This window comes from Tupaia chinensis, unplaced genomic scaffold (genome assembly GCF_000334495.1).
Source record: "Tupaia chinensis unplaced genomic scaffold, TupChi_1.0 Scaffold000067_1, whole genome shotgun sequence".
NCBI classification, from domain to species: domain Eukaryota; kingdom Metazoa; phylum Chordata; class Mammalia; order Scandentia; family Tupaiidae; genus Tupaia; species Tupaia belangeri.
Genome location: NW_006159526.1, coordinates 5,175,149 through 5,182,905, shown reverse-complemented (window position 1 = coordinate 5,182,905; position 7,757 = coordinate 5,175,149). Strand labels below are relative to the sequence as shown.

Below are 7,757 nucleotides of genomic sequence, written 5' to 3'. Positions count from 1 at the left end.
CTACAGGGGACTCCAGTGACATAGCCATTATGCCAACTGCTGGTCCCTATCTCTATTTTTTCCCCAGAGGGCACATGTGCTTACCAGACACAGAGAGAGAAGGAGAGGAGAAAGCAACACCCCGTGGAGTGTGGTCACCCCACAATCTCTTCTCCTCCATCTCTCCCCCCGTCAGAATTTCGGGCACTCACATACACGTGCCCAGCGTGTTTTCCTTATGACCGACAGGAATCCAACCTCAGTTGGCCGCGTGGGGTTTGGCTCCCATAACCCCCAGACCATAAAACCTGATTACTTATCTCATATATGAGTAAGAGAGAGGCAGAGGCAGGCACCCCAGCTGGGTTTTGAGGCCGGAGCCACGCCCAGCACTAGCCAGCCCCTATCAAGCACACACCGCCACACTCGCTCTCTGGACTGGATCTGGGACCTTCCCCTGTGGGTGGGCTGGCCTGGAGGGGTGTATGGTTTTGCCGCTGCGCACCTCCAGCCCCCCGGCAATGATGTTAGTGAACGGCATCCCCATATTCAGGCCACCGGGGCCAGAGCGCCCTTGTCCCGCGTCCCACGCCGAGGCGGAATGGCTCAGAGAGCACGCGCCACTCTCTGTGTGAGTGCCCACCCGGAGGGGATGGCGGGCCAGTAGGACTTCACTTATCTCCGGCACAAAATTTAAGGGGAAGGCACCCAGTAAACATGGTCATCAAGATAAATATTTTAAAGAATCGAGCTTAATGCAAAAACATCCGTGGTAGAAAAAAAAAAACATCTGTCCCACATGTAAATAGAGACCGGCTGGCACTGTTTGTCTGTTTTGCAACCCTGGGGGCTTGCACAACAGGAACCCCGGTTTCCAGTCCTCCTGTGGTTTGCATTCCCAGCTGGGGGACATCGATGCAGGTTGACAAGGCCAATGGCTTGCAAATACCGTGGGCAATGCCGGGCTGCTCACAGGCCTGAGTGTTCTGTGGGCTTGGGGGTTGGGTGTTTTCAGAACTTTATTACCTCTTTCTGCTCTGTCTGAACTGTGGGAAGACACTTTGCGAGAGAGCCTGGGGCACACGTGAGGTGTCCTTTTGCCCTGGGTTCCGCATACGGTTCGGGGTGGCACTAGGGTTAGGAGCACAGGGATTAGAAGCTGAGCACCCTACATAAAGCCTGCGTGGCCCTCTAGGTCGCCGACAGCTTTGTGACTCCCTTTCTTAGGCATAGAGAGCCTCGCAGGCCATCAGCTTTGACGACCATCCCTCCAGCCCTCGGTCACTAGGAGAATGACCGGTCTCAAGCAGAGACAAATGCTTGGGTCAGCCAGAGGAAGGATGAGACATAAAAATGAGAAATTGATTTTTCCTGGCTGAGGGGAGAGAAGAAGTGATTCAAAGGAACAGAGAAGGGTAAGGAGTTCAAGAACAGAGGGGACCTTGGTACCCAGATTAAGGTCTCTTAATATCATCTGTCAGGGACCAGCAGGCGGCATGGTGGTTAGGGCGCCGGACTCCCACATGACCGGCCATGGTTCACATCCCAGACCTGGTGACTTGCTTTCTCACTTTCTCTCTCTCTCTCTGTTTCTCTCTAGTGGGCACATAGTCCCTGTAACAAATAGGAAAATCATAATAATGATAAAATAAATATTTCTTTAAAAAAACTTCAAGAGGCAAGGGGCAAGCCTTCAGAAGAAGACTCCTTCATGGCTCCTGAGAACTAGTGATTTCAAGAAAAAAGGAGAAATAAAGATTTTCTACTGATAATTCAGCCTCTAGCCCACAAACTCGAGTGGTAGGGAGCCCCTCTAGCCTTCTCTCTGTCTCTGCCCCGGCAATGATATTAGTGAACGGCATCCCCATATACAGGCCACCGGCGCCAGAGCGCCCTTGTCCCGCGTCCCACCCCGAGGCGGAATGGCTCAGAGAGCACGCGGCACTCTCTGTGTGAGTGCCCACCCGGAGAAGATGGTGGGCCAGTAGGACTTCACTTATCTCTGGCACAAAATTTAAGGGGAAGGCACCCAGAAAACATGGTCATCAAGATAAATATTTTAAAGAATCGAGCTTAATGCAAAAACATCCGTGGTAGAAAAAAAAAACATCTGTCCCACATGTAAATAGAGACCGGCTGGCACTGTTTGTCTTTTTTGCAACCCTGGGGGCTTGCACAACAGGAACCCCGGTTTCCAGTCCTCCTGTGGTTTGCATTCCCAGCTGGGGGACATCGATGCAGGTTGACAAGGCCAATGGCTTGCAAATACCGTGGGCAATGCCGGGCTGCTCACAGGCCTGAGTGTTCTGTGGGCTTGGGGGTTGGGTGTTTTCAGAACTTTATTACCTCTTTCTGCTCTGTCTGAACTGTGGGAAGACACTTTGCGAGAGAGCCTGGGGCACACGTGAGGTGTCCTTTTGCCCTGGGTTCCGCATACGGTTCGGGGTGGCACTAGGGTTAGGAGCACAGGGATTAGAAGCTGAGCACCCTACATAAAGCCTGCGTGGCCCTCTAGGTCGCCGACAGCTTTGTGACTCCCTTTCTTAGGCATAGAGAGCCTCGCAGGCCATCAGCTTTGACGACCATCCCTCCAGCCCTCGGTCACTAGGAGAATGACCGGTCTCAAGCAGAGACAAATGCTTGGGTCAGCCAGAGGAAGGATGAGACATAAAAATGAGAAATTGATTTTTCCTGGCTGAGGGGAGAGAAGAAGTGATTCAAAGGAACAGAGAAGGGTAAGGAGTTCAAGAACAGAGGGGACCTTGGTACCCAGATTAAGGTCTCTTAATATCATCTGTCAGGGACCAGCAGGCGGCATGGTGGTTAGGGCGCCGGACTCCCACATGACCGGCCATGGTTCACATCCCAGACCTGGTGACTTGCTTTCTCACTTTCTCTCTCTCTCTCTGTTTCTCTCTAGTGGGCACATAGTCCCTGTAACAAATAGGAAAATCATAATAATGATAAAATAAATATTTCTTTAAAAAAACTTCAAGAGGCAAGGGGCAAGCCTTCAGAAGAAGACTCCTTCATGGCTCCTGAGAACTAGTGATTTCAAGAAAAAAGGAGAAATAAAGATTTTCTACTGATAATTCAGCCTCTAGCCCACAAACTCGAGTGGTAGGGAGCCCCTCTAGCCTTCTCTCTGTCTCTGTCTCTGTCTTTCTCTGCCTCTGTCTTCTCATTTTTTTTCTCATTTTTTGGTAACTTTTCCTTTAAAAAATTTTTTAAGGTAGTGGGACCAGCAGTTGGCGTAATGGCTATGTTGCTGGACTCCCATGTAGTTGACCGTGGTTCGAGTCTCGGACCTGGTGGCTTAAGCTCATGCCAGGAGCGTGTGCATGCGTGCCTAAGATCCTGAGAGGAGAATGGAGGAGAAGGATTGCAGCGTGGCCTGCCCCCGGGGGGTGATTTTTCGCTTTCTGTCTCTCTGTCTCTCTCTGTCATTCTGGCAAGCGTATGCGCCCTATAGCAAAAATCTCTCAAAAAAATTTTTTTTAAGGTAAAGTATTCCCTTGGCTTTCGGGAGTGGGGGCGCCTTTATCTTGCTAATAATCCCCTCTCCCCCTCCCACCCAGCAGAGGCAAGGGGCAGGCCTTCAGAAAAAGACTCCTTCATGGCTCCTGAGAACTAGTGGCTTTGCACAGTTTTTTATTTTTTGCTTGTTTTTTTTTTTTAATTTTATTTGGTTGGGTTTTTATTCCTCCTATTTCTCTCTGTATCTTTGTTTTTCTTTTTTCCCCCCTCTCTCTCACCGTTTCCTTTCCTTTTTCTTTTATCTCATTATTCTCCTTCTCAGTCTCCATTCTCTGTGTTTCTAGACGGATCTAAGGGAACCAAGTCAAACATCCAAATACTGTTAGGGTTAACATATTCCTCAATATCCACTGAATCTGCTGCACAAAGGGATCAAAATGGCAAAGAGATTCCAGATCCCCTCCTTCTGCACGTTCCTGAACGCTCAGATTGAATTTCGAGAATGAGGAAGAAACACACCATCCATCAGATGACTGGAAATCACCACGGGGCCACAGAAATATGGGAAAGCAAGAAAATGCCTCTCCTCCAAGGGAAAAGAACAACTCCTCTTCATCCACAGACAGTTCAATGGAAGTCATGGAAATGTCTGATAAAGAATTTAGAGTATTCATAAAGACGAAGCTAACAGAGATGGGAGAGAAGAGAGACAACGGACTGCGGAAGAGGCAGGAGAGAGGAGCTGACGAGTTCCAGGAGGTGAGGAAATTCTTGCCAGATCTAAAAGAGGAATTACACACTTTAAAAAAGAATCGAATGGACCTGTTAGAGATGAAGGCTACAATACAGGAAGTCAAAATCTCCCTTTGAAGTGTTAAAAGCAGCAGAAAATAGAATCTCAGACGTAGAAGAGAACATTGCTGGCCTAGGAAAATCCACCGTAAAGACAGAAAATTGACCCCTCAAAAAATATGAGAATAATATACGAGAAATACTAGATACCACCAGATATCCAAACATCCAGATAATTGGCATCCCAGAAGATGAAGAGACTCATAAGGGCATTGATAATCTATTCCATGAAATCCTGCAAGAAAACTTTCCAAACCTAGACAGGCACTCCAGTCCCAAGAAATACAAAGAGATCCAGTCCCAAGAAATACAAAGGACCCCGAATAGAATCAACTCTCTGAGACACATTATAGTCAGACTGACCAAAACCACAAAGACAACATACTAAGACTGGGAAGAGAGAAATGGCAAGTTACCTACAAAGGATATCCCATCAGGCTAACAGCAGACCTCTCATTAGAAACAATGCGAGCAAGGAAAGAATGGGAAAATATTCAAGGAGTTAAGGGAAAAGCAATTTCAACCAAAAATACTGTACCCAGCAAGATTATCCTTCGTATGGGAAGAAAAGACAAGAACATTGTCAGACAAACAAAATCTGAAAGAATTTACCAACACCAGACCAGATCTCCAAGAAGTTCTCAAGGGAGTGCTATGTCAGGAAAATTAAATGCAGACACACAGAAATAAGAGTTCAAAAATTAAGAAAATGGCCAACTTAATCATAGCAACAAGTCTGGAGCTGAATATTATATCCCAGAATTTAATCGGGAAGATTGAACCACAACAGAAGATACATTAAGTACATGAGACTGAACTGGTGAAATAGAATTTTATGACTAAAACATTGCTGATTTTCTTCTAGGCTTTGTTTTCCAGTTTTAAGGATTTTGTCCTGTCTTGAGCTGCCGATAGGTTCATGTACTTACTATTTGAACAGAATCCTAACCTGTTTCCTGGCTTTAAGTTTTAAGCAAAGTTCCTTAGCATTTCTTTGACTTATTAAAGTTAAAACTGCTTTTCTTTTCTTCTTTTTTTTTTTTTTTTGAGGGGTTTTCCCTTATAGCGATTGCCCAGAAAGCGAGAAATCACCCCCCAGGGGGGATGGCCACGCCACAATTCCTTCTCCTCCATTCTCCTCTCGGGATCTTGGGCACGCACGCACACGCGCCCGGCGTGAGTTTTAAGCCACCGGGTCCAGGACATGAACCGTGGTCTACTACGTGGGAGTCCAACGACATAGCCATTAGGCTAACTGCTGGTTCCCAAAACTGCTTTTCTTGAAAGTACCAGCTGAACTTGCTATTGAAAGTAGTTAGATTATTTAAGAAATTGTGTGATAAATAAGACGTCGGGGTCGGGGGAAGGAATGGAAGACAACTGTAGACACTAGAGAGAGTGTGGGAGGAGGATGGGAAAGGGCAGAGGGTCAGAAATAGGGGTAAAATATATATATACACATATGCATATATGTGTGTGTACATATATATAAAACTAGAAATGGAAAATTATTGATGATAACATGCATGATGAAGCCACTATGCGGTATATTCTGGATGGGAAATCATATTTTGTATGCTGTGACAATGCTTAGGGAATGAATGTAAATTATTCTTTTAAAAAACTGCAGAAAAAAAAGCTCATGTAAATATGGGGTAATGAGAAAACTGTGTATGCATTTAAAAAAGGTTTTGTAGCAAAATAAATTCATACATTAATTGTAAATTTAATTAATTAATTAGTTAATTTTTTAAAAAAAACTTCCAAAAGGTGATGTTTTATATGACTCTGGTCCCAAGAGTGGCAAAAGGGCTATTAAAATCGCCAAGAATAGCATGCAGATTGCCTAGGACTTATTTAAAACTATTTTCAAGTCCAACAGAGAACTCCAACACTTGCAAATAGGTAAGATGTGAATATTTTAAATTATGTCTTCATAAAATAGAAAAAAAAATTCTTTTTCTTATTTAAAGAATTATTTTCATTTAACTTTATTTATTTATTTCCATTTGACCAGAGAGGAACAGAGAGAGAGAGAGAATAAGTGAGAAAGCAAGCTGCCAGGTCTGGGGCCTGAACCATGGTCAGCCTTGTGGAAGTCCAGCATCTTAACCACCATGCTACCTGCCAGCCTAGAAAAAATTTCTAAAAGCAAATTACCACTTGCCGGCTCAGCTGCCATGGTGCAAGGACAAGATGCTCTGGAGTGCTGGAGGCCATAGGGTAGATCAGGGTTCAAGTCCTCATTGACCTGTGCACACTGGCTTGGTACGTATGTCCACAATCCCAGCTGGGAAAAGGCAAGGAGTGGATCATGGTGTAAGACCATGTGGAAGTTGCTCTTGGGAGCGAAGAATCTCAAAAGCATTACGGCGACCAAAAACAACATATGAAGAAGGAATGACAGAATTAATGAAATTATGGATCTGGACAATGAGCATTAGCATAGGATATAATAATTTAGGTGAGGGGCTGGACACATGGTAAAAAGCAACTACAAGCCTGACCACACGGGAAGGTGCTGGGTTTGTATCCAGAGACCTCCCTGAGTGTGCTAGGTATGCATGCGCCCACCATCCAGGGCTTGCTGAGGCTGGGCTTGGATCACAGCATTAAGCCCTGTTGGAGGCACTTGTCTCTCTCTCATGGAAGAAATAAATATAAAACTTGGGGGTGGGGAGCAGGTGGTGTGGTGGTTAAGGCCCTGGACTCCCACACGGCTACGGGTCCAAGCCCTGGACCTGGAGGCTGGCTTTCTCACTTTACTTTCCCCTTCTCTACCACCCCCCCACCCCGTGAGCACACATGCCCTGTAGCAAATTAAAAAATAATGATAAATAAAATTAAATATATAATTCCTTAAATATATATATATATTTTTTTACTTAAAAATAAAACCATTTAGGGCCAGCTGCCCGCCTAACAGTTAAAGGAGTTAAATGCCGCATGGCCGACTACATGGTTTGAGTCTCAGACCTGACGGCTTGAAAAACACACCAGGTACATGTGCACGCACGCCCCAAATGCCAACAGGATGGAGAAGTGGAGAAGAGATTGCAACGTGACCGTGCCCCACTGGGGAGTGCTTTCTTCCTTCCTCTGTCTCCCTCTCTCTCTTTCTCTGTCTGTCTTTCTCTGACAAGCACACAAATCCTCTGGCAAAGAATAAAACTAGGTGAAAGTTGACAGGAGCTTTACAACGGGTGGCTTGGGCCGACATCATGAATCCACAGATCAGTCCTAGCATCCCCAAGAGACAAACACTACACGCTATCTCCGGAAGCAGTAGGAAGCTCACAACGCTACGTACAAAAAAAAAAAAAAAAAGAAAACCACTGAACTGAAATCTAATCAAGTTTCTAGATCTCAAACTACCACTTCCTAGGGAATACGGAGGAGCGAGTAAAAAGTTAAATAAGATAACAGGGTTACGATCAGCCAAATCAGGT

The 7,757-nt window shown here is 45.5% G+C and overlaps 1 protein-coding gene across 1 annotated transcript in view; it reads right to left on the bottom strand.

Annotated features, from left to right (window-relative positions):
• C5AR1 (complement C5a receptor 1) overlaps nt 1–7,757 on the bottom strand; it is a 20,741-nt gene that overhangs the window by 2,287 nt on the left and 10,697 nt on the right. The window lies entirely within an intron of this gene.